General features: G+C 40.5%; 1 protein-coding gene across 5 annotated transcripts in view; it reads left to right on the top strand.

Moving 5' to 3' along the window:
* Window positions 1-9,939: 9,939 nt before the first annotated feature.
* The window catches only part of MOBP (myelin associated oligodendrocyte basic protein), a 46,926-nt gene continuing 34,560 nt past the window's right edge, over window positions 9,940-22,305 (top strand). For 2 of the 5 annotated variants that reach the window (XM_032861132.1, XM_032861133.1), the window contains exons 1-2: window positions 9,940-10,070; window positions 17,059-17,135. The gene's annotated coding sequence lies outside the window, so the exon portion shown is untranslated. The remainder of the gene's footprint in view (window positions 10,071-17,058; window positions 17,136-22,305) is intronic. The other 3 variants (XM_032861131.1, XM_032861135.1, XM_032861136.1) reach the window with 2 other exon arrangements.

The following is a 22,305-nucleotide window of genomic DNA, read 5'->3' as shown; positions in this document are numbered from 1 at the left end:
TTTGACAGAGAGAGAGAGAAATTAGAAGTAGGCAGAGAGAGAGAGGCGGAAGCAGGCTCCCTGCTGAGCAGAGAGTCAGATGTGGGACTCGATCCCAGGACCCTGAGACAAAGGCAGAGGCTTAACCCACTGAGCCACACAGGCGCCCCTTGACTATATACTTTTAAGCTGGGGGAGGAGTGGAGATAAAAGAAATTTCCAAAAGGATTTTCACATGTCAAAGAAGATTTGCAGGATCCCGGAGGCCTAGCTATTGTCCAGCTAAGATTGCTTTCTGCCTCTAGCATAGCGTTAACATTAAGACCGTTGTGAGTTCCTTGAGGAATGTCACCCTCTGCCTGTCTCGAGTATTTGTCAATGGGCTGAAGGTTGTAAAAAAATTTAATATTTTCTACATTTCTTTTCCCTTGGTTCTCCTCACCAATCTATATGAATATATACGTAATATAGGTTGATGTGTTATATATGAAAATCACTTCAGAAACATATTTAACATAGTTGTGATTGCTAACATGTTCATCGTTTACTCTGTCCACTGAAATAGATCACAGAGTTTGGATGAGATACATTGGATTTAATAGTTGGTGTATTCAAGTTTTATGACCTGGGTATTTTATTACAAGGAAGAATCAGTTGCATCTGTGTTGCCTCTTCTCCATTCCTCACAGAGGCAAGCTTGAATCACCTTAAAAAAAAACCAACAAAATATTTTATTGCTTTATTTGACACAGAGAAAGCAAGTGCACAAGCAGGGTGGTGGCAGAGAGAGAAGGAGAAGTAGGTTCCCCACTGAGCAAGGAGCTCAGTACGGGGCTCCATCCCAGATCTTCCAACCTCTGGATAGTGACCTGAGTCAAGGACAGATGCTTAACCCACTGAGCCATCCAGGCGCTCCTTGAATCACTTAAAAAAATGGTGTGACTGCTGGTTACAGAGGCTTAAAATAATAGCAGCTTCATTAACAAAGGGGCCTATTTTTCACTCTTATAAAGTGACTTCCAGAGCCTTGCAGCTCAGAGACTGTCAATGTCCTAGGGTCCTCTTCTTTGTGCTCTGCCTGCCTTAGTTCTTATTCTCCTGGTTGTCAAGATCACCATTCCCTGTTACAGGCAGGGGGTGGGGGAAGAGGCAGGGAGAAATGTTGCCTCCTGGCCAAGTGAGCCTCCTTAAAGACCCTCCCAAAGGCCCTCAAAGCTTCTGCCTCCACGTCATTGGCCACCACAGATGGGAAGGCTGGGCTGCGCCGGTTCCTTTAGAAGCTAAGCAAGTGGTGGCTCCAATATGAGAGGGGTACGGTGACTGGGGAGGAAAGCTGGAAGAGGTATGAGAGAGCCAATCAGTGGTTCCTGATGCACTGCCCTCCCCAGAAAGCCCAGGATATTCAGAGGCTCTCTCTCGAATTCCTACTGTTGTCACCCCCAGGGCAGAGGGTGTCTGGATCAAGGGTTTAGAAAAATTCATGTTGTCACATTTTTCATACTGTTCTCCGAGGAAACATAAGGATCTGCAGAGTTGGCTTCAAGGGTTTCACAGACAATAAATTATTTCCTACTGAAAGTGAAGATTTAATGTTCTTGTGAGACAATTCTGTCAGTTTTATAAGTTTTATACCAATGATTCCTGATTCAAGGAACCCTTAGTGTTTCTGTGATTTTTTTCGTAGCACTCATAGGCCAAAAGAAATACCTAGGGGCTCCTCTTACAAAGTAGCCAGTCCCAAATAACTTAAAGATTTATGTTCTAACAACTTAGTGGTGATTTGAAAAACATACATAAACTGAAAGGAATAGTATTTTTTATTGTTAGATGGCCATGATTACTTAGTAATGGGACATGTACACCTGTTGGGCACTGCACAACTTCTCAAATTTTGGAATCTGATTTTGACCCCACCGTTCTCATGGTTTTCCTGTGAGGCTTGCTTTTTAACAAGCTAATGTTTAAAAAGCCACCTTTCTAAAGATAATGACATCAACTAAAGGAATGTAGTACAATCTGCTGTTAAGACAGCAAACTATCTGAAGCTACTGGCCCACGGGGCATAGGACAAAAGCCTGGTATTTTGGTGCATGCTTCTTGAGATTTTACACCCTCCGTAGCACCCCTGGGGCTTGTAGTGGCTCAGCAGGGCTTCATGCACAGCTGGAAACCGTGACTTTCACATACCGAATGCTACCTGAGATCCAGAGTGACCCCCAGCAGCTGGTCAGCTTGGCTGGACTGAGAACACAGAGGGGAGGTTAACATGATGAAGCCATGAATGTGCCTATGTGCATATCAAACCTTTTTTTTTTTTTTTTTTCCCTTCCCAAACAAGATTTCCAAAACTTGTAAGACAACCGTGAAGCTGGATAGTCACGACATTTGTCACTGTCGCCGTGAAGGTCTGGGCAGCACTGTGTGAGAGAGGACATGCCACAGAAGGCCTCAGCAGACAAAAGCAGGGACTTAAATACACACTGTTATTTCACTGGGAAGGGATGGGGGATTCTCCTTGTAAGTAGCAGCTGCTTATGACAAATGTTTGGTATATTTGCTTGACCAAGGGCAGAATTTCACTCTGGGATTTCTTTTTATAACGTGGAAAGACATCGCCCTTTTCTTTACTTCAGATATCGCGTGAAATTCTCTTTATGGGTAAATTAGTTCAAGGTGTGTTTTGTCATGCTTCCAGCTCTTCTCTCTCTTCAGGTAATGGGGAGGTTATGGGCTCGTGAGATAATTATTGTGGGATATCTGTGGGAACAACTGAACATTTCTCCTCATAAAGCCCTTTATAAGTGACTGTCTATGTAACTCCTTCCCGGAAATCAAAGCTGACCTGGCCATGTTTGCTTTGAATGAAAGTCCACTCATCACTGGCCTCACCGAGCATTGACCTCAAAACTATTTTATTTTATTTTGTTTTGTTTTGTTTTATTATTATTTTTAAAGATTTTATTTTTAAGCAATCTCTATACCCAACCTGGGGCTCAAACTCACAACCCCAAAATCAAGAGTTACCCTGAACTTGGAACAACTTTAATGGGTGATCTTTTTTATGGGAAGGAAATCTTGCAACAGTTGTGTTGTACTCTTCAACCTCTCTGAGAAATGTGCCTAAGGCAGTCACTGAGGCAGAGTTGCTGAAGAGAGAGAGGCTGAGAGAGAGAGAGACAGAGAGAGACAGCAGATGACTGGTGGTGCTGAGAATGCCCAGGGGGACAGTTTCCTTCCCGGAGCCTTGTGAGAGAGTGAGGTGGCTGGCTTCATGTTACCGTGGAACATGGAAGATGCAGACCTTTCTCTAACGAGGCTGCTCTCGCCCAGAAGCCAAACTTGGAGTCGAGGGGAGAGGAAGAGGGCCACTGGGAGCATCAGATAAAAGCTACAGTAAAGGTTGTTAAAGATGGTCTGTTCTCGGTCACCTGTTCTCGGTCACCTATCTACACTTGCTGTGGACTTTAGATTTACAGTATCAGAAACAAGATTTTTAGTTTGTTGTGGGACAATAACCCAGAGTAGCCAGCTTCTATTACAGAGGTAATATTACCATATTACTGCATGCCATTTGGTGCGATGGGCCTTTTTTTTTTTTTTTTTTTTTTTTTTTAACATTGAATGGGATCTGTGATTTTCTTGAGACATTTACTGAACAAACCACTAGATAGCCAAATGGCTGTTTGGCTGCTTGGTGAACCTAGAATTAAAATAAAGTTGGTTCTTTGTTGTTGTTGTTGTTGTTGTTGTTTTAATTAAGATTGTTTCCATTACATTGGGTCTCACTTCACTGTGTGTATTTCTTGTTTCTGGATAACTGATATCAGTAACCAGACCCAGGGACCCCTCACCGCAGCACGCTGACCCGTGAGACACCCTCCTTAGCCAATTTCAGTCAGGCTCCTCGGGACCCTCCTCCCAACCTTGGGACTTCCGGGTCTGTCTTTGCATCAACCGATTTTATTTTTAATTAAAAAAAGTTTTTAGTTTGTTTATTTTTAGTAATCTTTACACTCAATGCGAGGTTCAAACTCAGGACCCCTAGAGTAAGAGTTACTTCCTCCTCTGACTAAGCCAACGAGACATCTCCGCACTGACCAATTAAAAAAAATATATATCTTTATTTCACACACACACACAACACACACACACGTGTGCGCACACACGCGCGCACAGAAAGAGAGAGAGAGAGAGAGCAAGCACAAGCAGGGGGAGAAGCAAGCAGAGGGAGAGAGAGAAACAGGCTTCCTGCTGAGCAGGGAGCCCCATGTGGGGCTCGATCCCAGAACACTGAGATCATGACCTGAGCTGAAGGCAAACAATTAACTACTGAGCCACCCAGGTGCCCCTCTTCCCTGACGAATATTAACAAGAATTTTACAAAGTTAGTTTAGGAAGAATCCCTCACTCTGTATCTGACCAAATCCCTCACCCCCACAACCCCCAAGTGATGCCTGATCTCCTTGGCTTGTCTTCAGCAAGAATCTGGTCAAATTGCTTTAACCAGAAGTATCCTGTCACCCAAAATTACCTCTCGGTAATTTTACCACTGTCTCTTCCAGCCTGCTCCTTGGCTACAAATCCCCACTGTACATACTGTATTTGGAACTGAGCTCAGTTTTATACTGAGGTTTCTTTCCCCCTATTGCAATAGTTCCTGAATAAAATCTGTTTTTAATGTTACTATCAGGTTCTGGTTTTCTTTAACACATCACACTGACACATTCATATTCTGAGTCTCTGTTTTTGCTAGAATCCTTGCATTTGTGACCCCATGTCCACCTTTTCCTTCTCCAGTGGTAATATTACAAGGGGTAAATCCATGCCCAGGGCGGGGAAGCTGAGCACCAGAGATATGTCTTCCACAGAGTGAGTTTTAACACAGCAAGTTGGACAAAACCAGACCCTTAATTAGGGAACACAATGTACATTATTTCACAGGTCCCCACTGGCCAGAACACAATTGTGACTGGGCCTAGCATAGTGCAGAGGGAGAGGGAGACCTTGGTGTGCAGCTTGGGAACATAGAGGCTTTGTCTGAGCGTCTGGCAGCTCCGCTGGTATCATAATCCTCTGTTTACCACTGAAAGCTGGGCACTGTGTAGTTAAAAATGTGTAAGATGAAGGTCAGAGTCTTGGAGGAGACAGATTTGCTCTGAAAGTGAAGATTGAAAGGCAATGGGAAACCATTTAGGTTTGTTTCTCTCAGGTTTGATCACCCAATTCGTTAGTAAATTCCATCTTACAGTAATTAAATGGTCGTACAGCTATTTATAAAACTGCCCCCCGTAATTTTACAGGAAAAATAGCATTGATGTCATGAACCTGAAAATCTCTGACTTGTCTTTTATCGTTTTAATCAAAAAACAACTTTCATAACACATATTTTGATACATAATTTCTTCAGAAGCAACTATTGTCTAATTGTGGATATGACTTTATGTACCTTTCAGTTTTTAGGTGAAATGTGGGGATGTCCTTATCTCACCAATGGCTTTCCTAAGGTAACTTTCTTCCATAGATAATTTACTCACTTTATACTAATTTTTAGTAATACCCCTAACAAACCGTTTGCCATACTCTCTAACCCATTGTATGCTTGACTCTCTATGTGCTGATATAAAATGGTATTATGTCTGACTGCTAGTTTATTTATAAACTGCTAGTCTCAGTTTATTTTTAGAGTGATGAAAATGTTATAGAATTAGGTAGTGGTGATGCCTCCACAAACTTGTGAATATACTAAAAAATCTCTGAATTTTATACCACAAAATTGTGAATTTTATGGTATATAAATTATTTTTTTAAAAACCAATTACTTCATTTTTTGTTTAAAAGTGGCAGGTTGGAGCATCTGGGTGGCTCTGTGGGTTGAGTGTTTGACTCTTGATTTTGGTTCAGGTCATGATCTAAAGTATTGAGATCAAGACCCATGAGTGGCTCTGTGCTTAACAGGGAGTGCATTTAAGATTCTCTCTCTCCCAGAGGGCACAGATTGCATGGAGCACTGGGTGTGGTACAAAAACAATGAAAAGAAATAAAAAATTTTTACACTGAAAATCTTTACACTGAAAAGAAATAAAAAATAAAAAATATCAGAAATTTGAAAAAAAAAAAAAGATTCTCTCTCTCCCTCTCGCTCTGCCCCTCCCCTTGTTTGCCTGTGTACTCTCTCCCCCTCTCTCTTTAAAATGAATACATCTTTACAAAAAAGTAATATGTTGGGTGTGCCGGGCTGGCTCAGCTGGTGAAGCATGGGAGTCTTAAACTTGGGGTTGTAGATTTGAGTTCCATGTTGGGTGTAGACATTACTTAAAAATAAAATCTTAAGGGGCTCCTGGGTGGCTCAGTGGGCTAAGCCTCTGCCTTCAGCTCAGGTCATGGTCTCAGGGTTCTGGGATTGAGCCCTTCATTGGGCTCTCTGCTAAGCGGGGAGCCTGCTTCCCCCTCTCTCTCTTCCTGCCTCTCTGCCTACATGTGATTTCTATCAAATAAATAAATAAAATCTTTCAAAAAATAAAATAAAATCTTTAAAAAATGTATTTTAAAAAGCAGCAGATTAACTACACATGCTTATTTTATCTATTCTCCCTTCCAAAAAATTATTAAAATTATAGCAGTAAAAAGTATATTTTAAAAAAGTAAAGAACTAAATATTTTATTCCAGAGGGGCAGTAGAGAATTTTTTTCAAGGCTTTAGCACCCCAGGAAAAGGAGACACTAAAAAGTGAGAGATCATAACACAGTTTGGGGATATAGAGAGTGGGTAGAGGATAGTAAGTGATTTGGCAGAGTTGGGGAAATTCTAATTTAAGTGCTTTCAGGGCTGATGTTCCAAAAAAGCAGGCCAGAATATGTGCCACTAGGCATGGCAGGAAGCAGGACAAAGGCCTGGTGAAGCCAACATTCCTAATGGATTTCAAGCTTCACTGCACCAACTTGGTCTGGTCCCTGGAAGTTTATTATGGAGAAATTTCAAGACTCAGAATCTGTGGAGAGCACAGGAGAGATGGGCAGAGCTTGGAAAGGGGACACATCTACACAGTCATGTGGTCTCTTGTGTCTCCTGATCACAGAATCAGTAGCAAGATGTTCAAACTCCCATACCTTTCCTACTCCTTCTAGTCTGGAAAGCAGATTACTCTTCCCTGAAGAAACTGAATGACCCTAGGGGAAAATCTTCCAGCCATTTAGACATTGAGCTCTGGACAGTATGGCTGTCCATCCCATCAGCAAGCCCTGTGCTTGTACTCAGAGCATCCAGTCACCTCTTGAATGCCTAACAGACAGAAATGGACAGTAAAAGATCACCAGACAAAGGAAAAGGCTTTCAACAAGAAGGAGAGAGATGAAAACAAAAGAAGGATGAAGGAAACTGAGGTAAGCTCACTAACTCAGTTCAAGGAACAAAGCTAACAAAGAAGCAAACAAAGAAAACAAGTAAGAAAGGAACCTCCACACAGTATAATTGCTATTTTCTTAGAGTTCAGAGAAAAGACTATGTGCTTTGAAAAAAGGAAAATCAGCAAATAAGAATGGGATCTTAGAATTTAAGAATCTGGTTCCAAAAGAAAATATAAAATTCAATAGGAGGTATTTGGTGAATAAAATAAGAAAATGTCATAAAGGGCAGAACTAAAAAATCAAAGAATAGGCAGTTTCCTAGAGAAAAGAATGAGGAACAATTTAGAAGAACAATTTAGTTTTCTGTCTTTACTTTTCAATAGCCAACTAATAAAAGTTTTCAGACAGAAGCAAGAAAATGAGAGGGAATAAATTAATTAAAAAACACAAAAAGTACAGGATAGAGTGTTATAATTTTCCAAAGGATAATGATCCACCAAATGCAGATGAAAAAAGACTGACATTGAAAGAATGGGGAAGTTTTAGCACAACTGGGATAAAATAAGATCTTGAACATTTCCAGAGATTTTCAAAAAAATCAGAAAAGAATGGAAATCTGAAAGGTCTAGAACTTCTCAACAACAGCACTAGAGGAAAAAAAAAAATACAGAAAAACAATACAGCCAGAGTTCTGGCTCTTATTTTCAACCCAGAATTCTATACCCAGACAAACAAGCAACCAAGTAGTGAGAATAGAACAAAGCAGTTTTCAGGCATTCAAGCACTCAAAAAGATATACAAATAGAGATGATAGAGATAAAGATAGAAATAGAGATAGATAGAGATAGAGCTAGAGCTAGAGATATATCGTGTGTGTGTGTGTGTGTGTGTGTGTGTGTGTGTGTCTCCTTTCTAAGGAAGATTAACTAGAAGATGTGCTTCAGAAAAATGAGGGAGAAAACAAAAAATGAGAATGACATGGGATCCAGGGCACGGGTGATCCTTTATAGCAAAGCAATGAAAGGAAGCCCCCACCTGCACTGGCTTTGAGAGCAACTAGTCTCAAAACAGAACATAAGAACAGAGAATTACAGAAGACAATAGATGGAAATGATTATTTGATATATTAGAATGCTTGAGAAAGTGATTGGAATCTGTTGGAATATTTGGAAAAAAATGAGTGACACATAAATAAAAAACTAAGCAAATTAAAATAAACAAATGAAAACAAAAACAGGACAACTATTAACTCCAGGAAAAACAAAGTTGTGAAGAGAAAGAAAAAAATCACAGTTGATCAGAAGTTTCTGTAGGAAATATTTATATATTTATAGGAATATAGATATTCAGATAACTACATTCAGTGGATGGAGGAGACAAGAGAGCAAAGAGGAGAGAGTAAGAAAACCAAATCCTCATCAAGAAGCCAAAAACCTTCAATAAACAAGTACATAAATGGCTGTTTATGGAATTATTTAGCAATGTGGAAATAAATATAGAAAAAATAGCTTAGGGAACCTGGGTGGCTCAGTGGGTTAAAGCCTCTGCCTTCGGCTCAGGTCGTGATCCCAGGGTCCTGGGATCGAGCCCCGCATCGGGCTTTCTGCTCAGCAGGGAGCCTGCTTCCCCCTCTCTCTCTGCCTGCCTCTCTGCCTACTTGTGATCTCTGTCAAATAAATAAATAAAATCTTTTAAAAAAAAAAAAAAGAAAAAATAGCTTTAAAAAAGTTAAGTGTGGTTCCCTTTGGTGAGTGGGATTATGGAATAGGGTGAGGTAGAAAAAGGGCTATTGTTTTTCAACATAAGCCTTTTAAAATGGTATATGGTTGACACAGAAGTCTTTTAATACCATTGTAAATAACTTCATGCAGGTATTATTTTGATAAATACAAAAACTAATTGAAGTAGTACTTACAGGGACTATGGTGTATTAGTTTGCTAGGGCAGCAGTAACAAAATACCACAAATGGTGGCCTAAGTAACAGAAATGTATTTTCTCACAGTTCTTGAGGCTAGGATCTGAGATCAAGGTGTCAGCAGGAGTGGTTTCTTCTGAGGCCTGTGAGAGGAGATCTGTACCAAATCTCTCTCTGTGACTTATAGATGACTGTCTTCCCCCCATGTCTTCTTATTGTTTCCCTTTCATGTGCATCTCCATGTCCACATGTGTGGGCACTGGATGAAGGGTGTGTGGTTTGTTGGTAGGGTGAGCTGGTATGATGGTTTGGTTGGATCTGGCATATGGTTTGGTGTGAGGAGTTGGTGTGGAGTGTGCCTTGGTGAAAGATTTCACATGGAGTGGATTATGTGGGATGTGGAAGGTAGGGGACTGAAATATGTGGATGTGTGTAAAGATATAGCGTCAGTGTGTGTGTGTGTGTATGGTATGGCTGTAGCCTAGCTTAGCTTTTGTTTAGATTTTCCTTTGCCCTTTGTTTTAGTCTTTGTTTTTGTCTTTGTTTGGCCTTTGTTTTGTCTTTGTTTCACTCTTTGTTTAAACTTTCTTTGGCTTTTGTTTGGTCTTTCTTTAGCCTTTTGTTTAAACTTTGTGTGGCCTTTTTGTAGTCTTTGTGTGGCTTTTGTTTTTAAGTGGATCTTGGCTGAGAACCCATCAAAAATACCTTTTGTAATGAAAAACCCGGATATATAATCTCTCCCTATATATTCTGCATGCATTGAGGTAGCCTCAACTCCCCCAGGGACCTGGCACAGACGTGGAGCCTGTTTCAGACAACTGTTACTTGAAGGTAAGGGAATCCCATAGGTTTTCCTTTAACTTCAGGTTGTCCTTCATCTTCAAGTGGCAACTGCATATTTTTGTGGGGGCCATTTCATTATATTCCAGGGGGAACTTGCCGTAATAGTAGTCAAGATTGGGAGAACATAAAATGATAGAGAAAACAAGAGCAGAGGACACCAATGTTATTCTAATGTGAGCAGAGGGCTCCTCCTGGAGTGTTCCACCTAATGTTTGGAAGTTGTCTGAGCCTGGGGAGAGGCTCCAAACCCACACTCAGATCCTTCTAGGTTTAAAGCCTCATGTTTCTGGAGCTAGATTAATGGAGCTGTTGGCTTCTTCTTTTTCTATTTCTTCTTTTATTATTTGTCATGATTTGAAAATGAGTTTTTTCTTCTTATCTAGGAACAACTTCCCTCATGCAGCTGGGTTTATCTGTGGGGTATACTAATGGAACAAGAAAGCCCAAATCTTGTAAGAATTTTGCTCCCTGTAGATTAGCAACCTTAGATGGAAAGATGTTAATGCTTTGTCTTGTGCAGAATTTCTTAGAAACCAGTTTTCCAGTGTTATGGTGGGTGGAACAAGGAAAGAAAACATTATGTGTCAAGGGAATAAAGCAATGAACTTGCCAAAAATATTAGGAGAAAAATAGGGAAAATTATTTTTACTGCTTTGTGAATGAAACAGGAAGAAAAAAGCAGATTGCTGTTAGCTGTATAGCTATGCTATTTTACGTTTATTTGGATTAAAAGGACAATGCCTTAGTGGATTTTAAAAATTGTTTCAAGGGCACCTGGCCGGCTCAGTCAGTAGAGCATGCAACACCTGTTCTCAGGGTTGTGAGTTCAAACCCCACATTGGGTGTGGAGCCTACTGAATAAAAAATGTTTCAGGTTTGCAGAAAAATTGGAAACTATACAAAAATTCCAGATGTACCCAGATCACTGAAATGTTGACATTTTGCCACATTTGCTTTATCATTCTCTTTCTTTGTATGTACATATACATATTATTTTTTCTGAGCCATTTATTAATTTTCAGATATGATCAAAATCAGAAAACAAACATTAAGAAAATACTATTATCTAATCCACAAAAATCTGCTTTTATCCACTGCTCCAGGTGTCAGTTCCAGATCATGCATCACTTTGATTACCATGTGTCTTTAGTCTTTACCTGAGATGGGCATTCTCTTTTATGATCTTAACAAGTTAGAAGAGCATAGGCCTATTATTTTGTTAAATGTCCCTTGTTAAATAAAGAAAACAAGATAGGATTGGGAAGGAGACAAACTACAAGAGACTCTTCATCTCACAAAACAAACTGAGGGTTGCAGGGGGGTGGAGGGGTAGGGATAGGGTGGCTGGGTGATGGACATTGGGGAGGGTGCTATGGTGAGTGCTGTGAAATGTGTAAGCCTCATGATTCTCAGACCTATACGCCTGGGGCAAATACTACATTATATGTTAATAAAAATAAGTAAACAAAGAAATAAATAAATAAAATTTAAAAACTAAATAAATAATAAATGTCCCCTGTTTTGGGTTTGGTCTAATGTCGTCTCATGATTAAGTCCAGATTATGCAGTTTTGGAAGGAATATGCTTGCATTTCAGATCATACATCTCCAAATTCATACTTGAATCTGACTACTTACTTTTTTTTTAAAGGATTTTATTTATTTATTTGAGAGAGAAAGAGAGAGAGAGAGACAGCATGCAGTGGGGAGAGGGAGAAGCAGACTCCCTGCTGAGCAGGGAGCCCGATGCAGGGCTCGATCCCAGCACCCTGGATCATGGCCTGAGCTGAAGGCAGATGCTTAACTGACTGAGCCACCCAGGCACCCCTGATTGTACAGACTGTTAATTTGAAGTCTGGTTTCTTTAATGGTAACTAGAATTTTAAATCAGAGCTTTTACAGGTAATTCCCAAGTATTCACCAAAAGTGTGTAAGTGCTGCCCTGTATTAAAAAGGATAATTGCAACAATATGTACATGAACTTGATAGTCATATAGTAAAGTATTTAACATAGATTCTTTGCATGTGTTATGTTCATATCTACTGCTTTATGAGTGTTCATTTCATGAATGTGATCATTCCTTTCTAAGCAAAACCATCTGCTGAAAACAGATACTGTTCACAAGAGTGGTCCTGGATGGCCACTCCAGGCTCCCTGGCAACCATTAGCATGCTGGCAGGGTGCTGAGAAAAGAAAGAACTTCCATTTTGTTTGTAAGTTAGAAAACTTCTGTTTGTAGGTGGCTGGCAGTTTTATTGTTCTGAAGATAGAGACCAACTTCCTAGCAGACTTCCTTTGTTTGGGGAAAGGTATTAAAGATTTTTAGGATTTCCAAATATAAAGCATCCATTTCCCGCCCCCAGAGGAAATGCCAAAGTCATCATACATATAAATGTAGGGTAGTTCATTAACATATATAATCTTCGTAGTTATATAATTTTGTAGTTATATAATCTTTGTAGTCAAGTAAATGTATTATGGCTTTAATGGGACTGCTCCCAGAATGAGGTAGATAAATACTTTATTTTCTAAATATGGAATTATATTAGAAATTTGGAGTTCTGCACATGCTACAATTTATTGTTGAGAAACTCAGCTTTTGGGAAAATGAACATTAGTTATTTTGATTGCCTTATCTGGTCCACAGAGATCACCTTGGAGTTTGAGAAAGAGACTTTTACTTAAAGGATTGTATGTTCCCATGATGAGCCACACTGGATTGGGAAATGAGGGCCTCTTTTTGTCATTCAGTCAAAAGAATTAGGGGCCAGGACATGGAAGGTTTGCAAGGCCAGAAGTCTTGTGGATGGGAATTGAGCTTTCCACAACCTAGAAATCTGCTGGGCTGGCTGGGACCGTAGGATTAGGTTCCATTGTGTGGGCTCCAAAAGTGACATCTTTTATTGGCTTCCCAGTCCTCTCTGGTTTCTGTTGCTCTGTTACCCCTAGTGCATTAGGTAAAACCTGGTGGTGTTAGCTGTGTTCTGGGTGGTTAAAAGACCAATCTGGGTTTTTTTGTTTGTTTGTTTTAATTTTTAATTTAATTTAATTAAAAAAATTTTTTATTAACATATAATATTTGCCCCAGGGGTACAGGTCTGTGAATCATCAGGCTTACACATTTCACAACACTCACCGTAGCACATACCCTCCCCAATGTCCATAACCCAGCCACCCTATACCTATCCTCCCACCCCCCAGCAACAATGTGGATGGAACTAGAAGGTACCATGCTAAGCGAAATAAGTCAATCAGAGAAAGACAATTATCATATGATCTCTCTGATATGAGGAATTTGAGAGGCAGGGTGGGAGGTTGTGGGAGGTAGGGAGGGAAAAAATGAAGCAATATGGGATTGGGAGGGAGACAAACCATAAGAGACTCTTAATCTCACAAAAGACCAATCTGTTTTTAAAATGTACTCAGGATTTTGTTTTCATTCATGCATGGTGAGGGCAGCAGATCAGAATATGATTGCCATCGTTACTCACAGTTCCCAAAAGGAGGATGCATGCCTGACTATGCAGGAAGTACCAGTGTTGATCAGGAGTCAGAGGGAATGAGGGGAAAGCATGGACAAGAACTTTATTGCGTTTTTTTGTTTTTGTTTTTGTTTTTTCAGGAAGGACTGGGTGAAGTGAGGTAAACAGACTAGGTGAATTTAGGATGAGCTAGTTTGAATAATTTCAGTGGGTTTTGGTATGTGAAGGCTGTCCTGAGTTGTCTGGTTCCTGGCCTTGGGGTGATTAGGACAGAGGACTGTTGGCTTGATCTGTGGGACCTTGATAAAAAAGGTTAATTGGCAAGTGTAGGCTCTGGGTTGGTTGGTTTGCATGTGAAAGTCACACTCTTAGGGGAGTCCTTTACTTCCTAGGAATTAGCTACCCTGGGGAGGCACAATGTCTCCAGGATCAATAAGTGCCAGGGTATCAAGAACACAGAAAAGAAAATATAGTTCATACACAGCAGCCACATTTGGAGTGAATGTGCATGGGGCAAGTAGGGCAGCATTCAGACTCTGAAGCAATAGCTTTTAAGACCCAGGACATCTGATGCAGACAGGTTCATGGAATGTGTATCTATTTCTTACGCCAGTTCAAAAATTAATTATGAGATAGATGGGTTTTCAGTGATGCACTGCAGTGAGAATATTCATTTTATATTGTTGTGTAACAAATTATTACAGACTGTGTTAAAAAACCATGCCCGTTTATTAGCTAACAGTTTTGTAAATTAATTATCCAGTAGGATTGGTACTCTGCTTAGGGTCTCACAAGGCAGAAATAAAAGTGTTGGCTAGCTAGGCTCTTAGCTAGAGGCTCTGGGGCAGAATCTATACCCAAGCTCATTCTAGGTGTTGACAGAATTCACTTCCACATGGCTCAGGTCCCTGGGCCCCTCACTTTCAGGTCAGCAGTGGTGGGTTGAACTCTTCTCATGCTTCAACTATCTCTGACCTCTTCCTTTGTCATATTTCTCTGATTTCATCCAGAGAAAATTCTTGGCTTTTAAGGACTCATTTGATTAGATTGGGCCCACCTAAATAATTCAGGATAATCTCCCTATGTTAAGGAATATCCGTAAAGTTTCTTGCCATGTAAGATTACGTAATTCATAGGTGTCATCAACTAGGATTTGGAAATTGCTTGGGAGGGCCACATTACCTACCCCAGAGGGTTTCTGATTAAATGTTGAGCACTTGGTTAAGAGGTATTTGCAAGAATCTCCATTATAAAGTTATAATTTTTTAAAAATGTTTACTTATTTATTTTAGAGATAGAGAGATACTTGGTGGGGGGAGGAGCAGAGAAAGAGGGATAAGCAGACTCCATGCTGAGCACAGAGCCCAATGCGAGGCTTGATCCCAGGACCTCGAGATCATGACCTGAGTTGAAATCAAGAGTCAGATGCTTAATCGACTAAGCCACCCAGGCGCCCTGTTTTTAATTAATAAATGTTTATTTCCCTGATGACATCAGATATATTATTTGCAAATATCTTCTCCCAATTGATTTCATTTTGTTGATGGTCTCCTTTGCTGTGCAAAAGCTTTTATTTCACTGTAATCCCAATAGTTTATTTTTGCAGTTTATTTTTAAAAATTAATTTAAATTCAAAAGGAACATGCTCATCTGATTTGACAGAGAAATATTACAATAATTTTTACAGTTAGCAATACAGAGTTGTCAATTACATCATTATTACTACGATTAGTTATCACCTAAGATAAATTATCAACTAAGACAACTGTGATATTGTGATTTATAAGAAATACATATATTTGGTCATTCACATGACCAAAACATATTTCTGTTGTGTGTTCGGTTTTTGTCTATGGTTTCTAGTTCCTAAAACCTTTGAAGTTTCCTACAAGGGCATTAAAGTATCTTGTGTTGTGATAATTAGATGAGCTTGGAAATGCCTTAGATATATGAGGATGGGGGCAGGGTGCCAGGAGAACCAATCATGTGTTAGAGAGATGGAAATCTCAGTCCTGCTCCCTGGCCTCTGGGGAGGGGAGAGCAGTTGAAGGTTGAATTGACCAATGGCCTGTGACTTAGTCAATCATGATTGTGTAATGAAACCTCTATAAAACCCCAAAGGTTTGGAGAACTTCTGGGCTGGGGAATGCTTGGAGATGCGGGGACAACATGTGCCTGGAGAGGACATGGAAGCTCCTCCTCCTTTCACCAAACCTCATCCACTGTATCTCCTCACCTGGCTGTTGATAGTAATAAATGTTTCCCCCAGTTCTGTGGGGCACTCTAGTAAATTAAGGGAACCTAAGCGTGGGGCGGGGGTGGGGTGGAGGTTGTTAAAACCTCCAAGCTGTAGTGCATTGGTCAGAAGCATGAGTAACAGCCTGGGCTTTGCCACTGGCCTGGAGTCTGAAGTGGGTGGGGGTGGGGGAGGCAGTCTTGTGGGATGGAATTCTTAACCTGTGGAATCTGATGCTATTTTCAGGTAGATAGCGTCAGAACTGAGTTGAATTCCCTGACACCCTGCTGATGTCCCAGAATTGCTTGGTGCTGTGTGCGTGATGGGGGGACATGTCCCTCCCCGACAACATTGGGATTGGGTACAGGAACCTTAAAAGAACAACCACTCTGAATGATAGGTTTCTTTTGCAGGTTATTTTGTAACTAGAAGACCTCTTTGTTCCTCCCAAGATCTGATATATAGTAAGAAAGAAGGGACAAATGGTTATAGATGGCCACAAATCTCCATACTGCCCAGGAAAACAAGATTGATATTGTGAAGTTCTCAATTTAATGCCTTATCAAATTGGATTTCTTCCTCGAGGTTTTTTTTTTTTTTTTAGATTATTTATTTATTTATTTGACAGACAGAAATCACAAGTAGGCAGAGAGGCTGGCAGAGAGAGAGAGGAGGAAGCAGGCTCCCCGCCAAGCAGAGATCCCGATGTGGGGCTTGATCCCAGGACCCTGGGATCATGACCTGAGCTGAAGGCAGAGGCTTTAACCCACTGAGCCACCCAGGCACCCCCCTTCCTCGAGTTTTTAATGTAAAAAACACATCTCTTTTCCAGATCTCCACGGGAGGAGTATATTCCAACTCCTTTCTTGAGATGCTTTACTTAATTGCTATGATTTGCGTTTTTAAAGCCAGACTCCAAAATTTCATTTATTTTAGGACTTCCATTCGTTAGTGTTATAAGCAAAAATCAGATTTGTAGACATCAGATTTACTAGGAGAAGTGATTGAAGACTGTTTATTTAATGACAGTGAATTACCTGGACATATAGCATTCTCTATAATGATAAATTAAGTTTGCATACAATTTTGTTATTATATTCTCTTTCTAGTCCCCAAATGACAGGTAATATCTTAATTAATCGTCATAATCCTTCCTAGGATGGTGAAAGTGAATCTCTGTGTATAATACTTTTGGATTAACTACAACTTAACCAAAATGCTAAATTAACCAGAACACATTCTACTGCTTCACTTTTAGGAAAAAAGGAGCAAATGATACCAAGACAAGCTCATAACAGAGATCTAATCACCAAATGTGTATGGATGAAAATACAGGTACAAATGAATTTCTTGTACTCTTTTGGATCTGCATCTAAATTACTGTATAATGATTACTAGTATTTAAAATGTCAAAGTAGAATGCAGAATCAGCAAAAGACTGAGCAAATTTTCAATAAGAGTTAAACACTTTAGAAAAACTTATTCCAGGTGTTTCACAGTATCCTAGGTTTTGGGAGGTAGAAATATGGGGAAAAAAATGTCTCTGCATGAGAGGGATAACGACCTCAGCCACCATTTATCCACTTTTGGCAAACTCGTGCTCTATGAACGCATGGGGGAAGAACCATTCCGTGAAAGAGAGACTTCCTTCCCCTGTATCTTCAAACCCTACTCAGGAGATTCCTTCTATTTCTTTGTTTCAACTGAACCTAGACAGTCTTCTGAGAACAAGCTTCATCTGTCAGCCTGTCAAATGGGGAATATTTACACTCCAAGTGGCTCCAGAGTTCAGTGGACCAGTGTCCTCCCCATTGCCACTGTCAGGTCACTACTCCTTCCCTCTCTGGCTAGTCTTCTGTACTTTGAAACTTGTGCTTCATTCCTTGTGCCGGTCTTCACCTGACTTCTAGTCATATCTTCTCCACTGAGGCTTCTGTGGTCAGCCCCCTACCCCCTGCCCTCCCACCTCCATCCATCAGCATACATGACTTTATGTCCATATGAATGAACTATTTATCCCTCTAGTGAATTACCCACTCTTCCTCATCCATCCATTGCATGCTATGGAACTTGGCAGTTCTTGAAACTACTCCATTTCTGAATCCAATGGTGCAAACATCTAGCATTCATTCACAACCCTCTTTTCCTTCAACTTGTTTGTTAAGTACTCCACCACAACTATTCTTCTGCTAGGTACTTGAGTTGACTTTCCCTTCCATTTCTCCATCAATTTATGAATCTGTTCATCAATTGTTCCTTTCTACCCATTTTCTTTCTATTACTTATAGATTCTGGAATCCATCTTTTCAATTATTTTCCTGCAAATTATCTCCCAACCCTAGATGAGCCATATGTCTTCTCCCTGTATGCACCCTGGCTGTTGAGAACAACTGGGGAAACCACTACACATTAATGGTCAGTGACCCGACCCAGGTCATCATTACTACTTGGCAGCCTGGTCTTCAAATGTTTACAAAATCTCTTTTATTCTTTTCAAGTGTTCAGCTTTGTCATTCTCAGGTACATTTGCTTCCCATTTCACTAGAAAAATGGAATCCATTAGATGGAAACTTCATGCAGTCAACTGTTTTCCCTCTTCCAACAAAGGCTAACCCTTCTACATGTGCTCTGTATTACATCTCCTCAGGGTTTTCTCAGGCATACTAATTATTTTCTCTCTTATTTTATTTCATTCTCTTCCTCTCAGCACTTATGCTTCTGATCAGTCTCATTATAACAAAGAAGTCAAATCAAGAAGCCAGCCAATTCTCCCCCACCCCCAACAACAACAACAACAACAACAAAAGTCTAGAAAACACATACTCCTCTAGCTACTACTGCTCTCCTGCCCTTAGTTCTCAGATCTCTGGCCTGAGTTGTCTACAGTGTCTCTCTTTATCCTCAGCCACTATTCTCTTCACAAACCCTCTAATTTACCTTCTGTCTCAGCCATTCCATGGAAACGTTATTGTCAAAGTCATCAGTTATCTCCATATCACTTAGTTCAATGTACTATTTTTCTTTTTTTTTTAACTTTTATTTATTAAGTAATCTCTACCCCAATATGAGACTTGAACTCATGACCCCAAGATCAAGAGTTGCATGTTCTACTGGCTGAGCGGGCCAGGTGCCCCTCTATGTATTATTTATAGTCCTCATATCACACCACCTCTTAGAATCATTCCACCAAGTTGACACTCTCTCTTTTGAAACTCTTCCCTTTGGCTCTTATGATGCCACACATTCCATTTTCCCTACCCTACTCTGACTCTTCTCTTTACTCTTTGCCAAACACTTCCCCTCCACCTGCCTGCAAATGTGGGAGGGCCCTGGGGCACTGTCCTACCCTCTCCTCATTCCACGTTCTGCCACCAGGCAATCCCATCCATGCCCGTGGATTCAATTGCTACCTATACTCCCAACAACTTAAATTCTGTCTTCTACCCAGATTTCTCTTTTGAATTGCTCACTTGCTATCTCCATCTAGATGCCCCTCAAACACCTCAACTCAAGTGCACCTAAAACTGAACTCATGATTCATCCTCTTTCCCTAAAGCTTCTCTTCTAGAAGATGCTTCTACCACTCACCTAGTTCCATGAACTATACACCTTGGACTCGTTCTTGACCCCCATTCCTGCTTCTTTGATTAGATGAATGCTTTCAATATAATAGAGTAAATATAAAGATGGGAGCATAAAAATTACAAAATGGAACAAAGTTAAGTGACATTTTATCTATCTGAGGAAGTCTACCAGTGTAGCTGCTATTGGGTGAGTCAGATTGTAACCTTGGACACAAAAATTCAACAATCTGGTCCTCATTTCACCTTCTCTCTGGCTGGTTCTTTTCTTTGTCTTCCTGAGACTGATGCCCTTTGGAGAACCCAGTTTAGCAGCTCTCACTTTCCCCAAGCTGTCAGTGGAGCAATAAATCCATCCATCAGTTAATCTAGGTTCCCCACTCCCCCCACTCCTGTGACCACAGGCCAAGTTAACATTTAGGTTTTTCTATAAGACAATGTAAATCCGGAAGCTTGGTTCCCTGTACAGGAAAAAGGTGGGCAGGGACCAAATCACAAGGAGTCTTGTATGACATATTAATTAAGAAGCACAGGACTTCACTTTGTAATTGCAGGAAGCCTCTGAAATTTTTAAGTAGAAAATGGATACATGAGGAAACAAACTCATGCCTTTAGTTCTTTCTCTTGGACTCTCCTGTCCCGTTTATAGAAAATTGTGGAAATAGTCATCCACATAAAATCCTAGTGTAAGCTTCCTTACCCATACAACACAGCAGTGTATCGCATAATTTTTAGAAAAAAGGAATGTCATGTTATCAAAATTACATTCAGAAAATTACTATACTTCTAACATGTTTATCTGCCACCACTATAATAAGCAAGGTTTTTGCTTCCAAAACGTTTGCTGAATATATTAGCTATGTCCTAAGGATACCAATCCTAGGTCACACTTGCTCCTTTTCCTATAATAGCAGGAGTAGGTAGTTTGTTGTCAGAAAGGGCTCTGCATAAGTTTATGCAAGAGTGGACCACTGTGCTGTGTCCTTGTCGCCTGGCACGGAGCAAAGCAAGCAGGGCTTTGTTCTCTCTCCAGATGGGCTATCAACCCCTAGACAAACCGAAGCCCTTTTATGCTGATATTTTAAAGCCTCAGCTGCTTCCCAACTCAGTGCTGGAGTTTGGCAAGATCCTGCTATCTGTCGAAAAGCACCCTGATAGCAAATAAAATCTCTATGAAATGTGGAATGAATGTGCGCCACAGTGATATTTCTTTTTGTAGTGGAGGAGCTGGGGTTGAGCAGGCTTTGGAAGGCAATGGTAGGTGAGTGAGACCGCTGAACCTCTGGGTTTTATTCCAGAAACAACTCTTCCACAAAGCATTCCTCACATGCCAGCAGCTCGGGCTCTGACAGCCCAGGCGGTTCCTTGGGCGGAGCTCCAGCCCAGTGTCTGTTCTCTGAATTCTCGCCCCCTGCGTGTCTCCCAGGCCCACTGGTCCACTGCCTCTTGCTCACCTTTCGCAAAGACCTTCTTTAACTCTCTTTTTGGGGGTCAGTCCGGAGTGGGCGTCGGTTTACATTTACATTTCCTTGCGGTCATGTCCTTGAGTCCTCCAGAGTTAAGGATATTTATATAGAATTACTGGCTTATAAAGATAATCCTCAAAAAAAAAAGATAATTCTCATATATATATATATATATATATATATATATATATATGAGAGAATTTTATATATTATATATATAACATATAAAATTCTTATTGGGGTTATTAGCCATCTCCCTTTTGAGTCCATTTACCAGTTTAAAAAAAAAAGTCCCCTATGTTATGAACCATACTACTATACCTATGTGGGTCTGTTTCTTTCTTTCTTTTTTTTTTTTTTATTTCTTTTCAGCGTAACAGAATTCATTGTTTTTGCACCACACCCAGTGCTCCATGCAATCTGTGCCCTCTCTAATACCCACCACCTGGTTCCCCCAACCTCCCACCCACCGTCCCTTCAAAACCCTCAGATTGTTTCTCAGAGTCCAGTCTCTCATGGTTCACCTCCCCTTCCAATTTCCCTCAACTCCCTTCTCCTCTCCATCTCCCCTTGTCCTCCATGCTATTTGTTATGTTCCACAAATAAGTGAAACCATATGATAATTGACTCTCTCTGCTTGACTTATTTCACTCAGCATAATCTCTTCCAGTCCTGTGCATGTTGCTATAAAAGTTGGGTATTCATCCTTTCTGATGGAGGCATAATACTCCATAGTGTATATGGATCACATCTTCCTTATCCATTCGTCTGTTGAAGGGCATCTTGGTTCCTTCCACAGTTTGGCGACCGTGGCCATTGCTGCTATAAACATTGGGGTACAGATGGCCCTTCTTTTCACTACATCTGTATCTTTGGGGTAAATACCCAGTAGTGCAATGGCAGGGTCATAGGGAAGCTCTAGTTTTAATTTATTGAGGAATCTCCACACTGTTTTCCAAAATAGCTGCACCAACTTGCATTCCCACCAACAGTGTAAGAGGGTTCTGTGGGTCTGTTTCTAAGCTGTTTGGTCTCATTGATCTGTTGGTCTATTTCCAAGGCAATACTTTATTGTTGTTGTTGTTTAAGATTTATTTATGTATTTATTTGAGAGTGAGAGTGAGAACCAAAGTGAGAGAGAGAGAGAGGGAGCATGAGAACAGGGAGATGGGGAGAGGGAAAGAGAATCCTCAAGCAGACGCCCCGCTGGGGGCAGAGCCAGAGGTGGTCAATCCCAGGACCTTGAGATCATAACCTGAGCCGAAATCAGGAGTCCCACACTTTACTGACTAAGCCACCCAGGTGCCCCAATACTCTATTGTTTTAATTAGTATAGCTTATGATGAGTGTCTCCATCTGGTAGGACAAGACCCTATGTTTATTCAAAATTGTCTCGACTCATTATGATCTCTTAAAGTTTGATAAGAATGATGTAATCATCTTGTCAATGACATGAAT

The sequence above is a fragment of the Lontra canadensis genome, unplaced genomic scaffold (genome assembly GCF_010015895.1).
Source record: "Lontra canadensis isolate GAN:19392208 unplaced genomic scaffold, GSC_riverotter_1.0 scaffold20, whole genome shotgun sequence".
Taxonomy (NCBI): domain Eukaryota; kingdom Metazoa; phylum Chordata; class Mammalia; order Carnivora; family Mustelidae; genus Lontra; species Lontra canadensis.
Note: the sequence above shows the minus strand (reverse complement) of the source record. Positions and strands in the feature narration are given on the sequence as shown.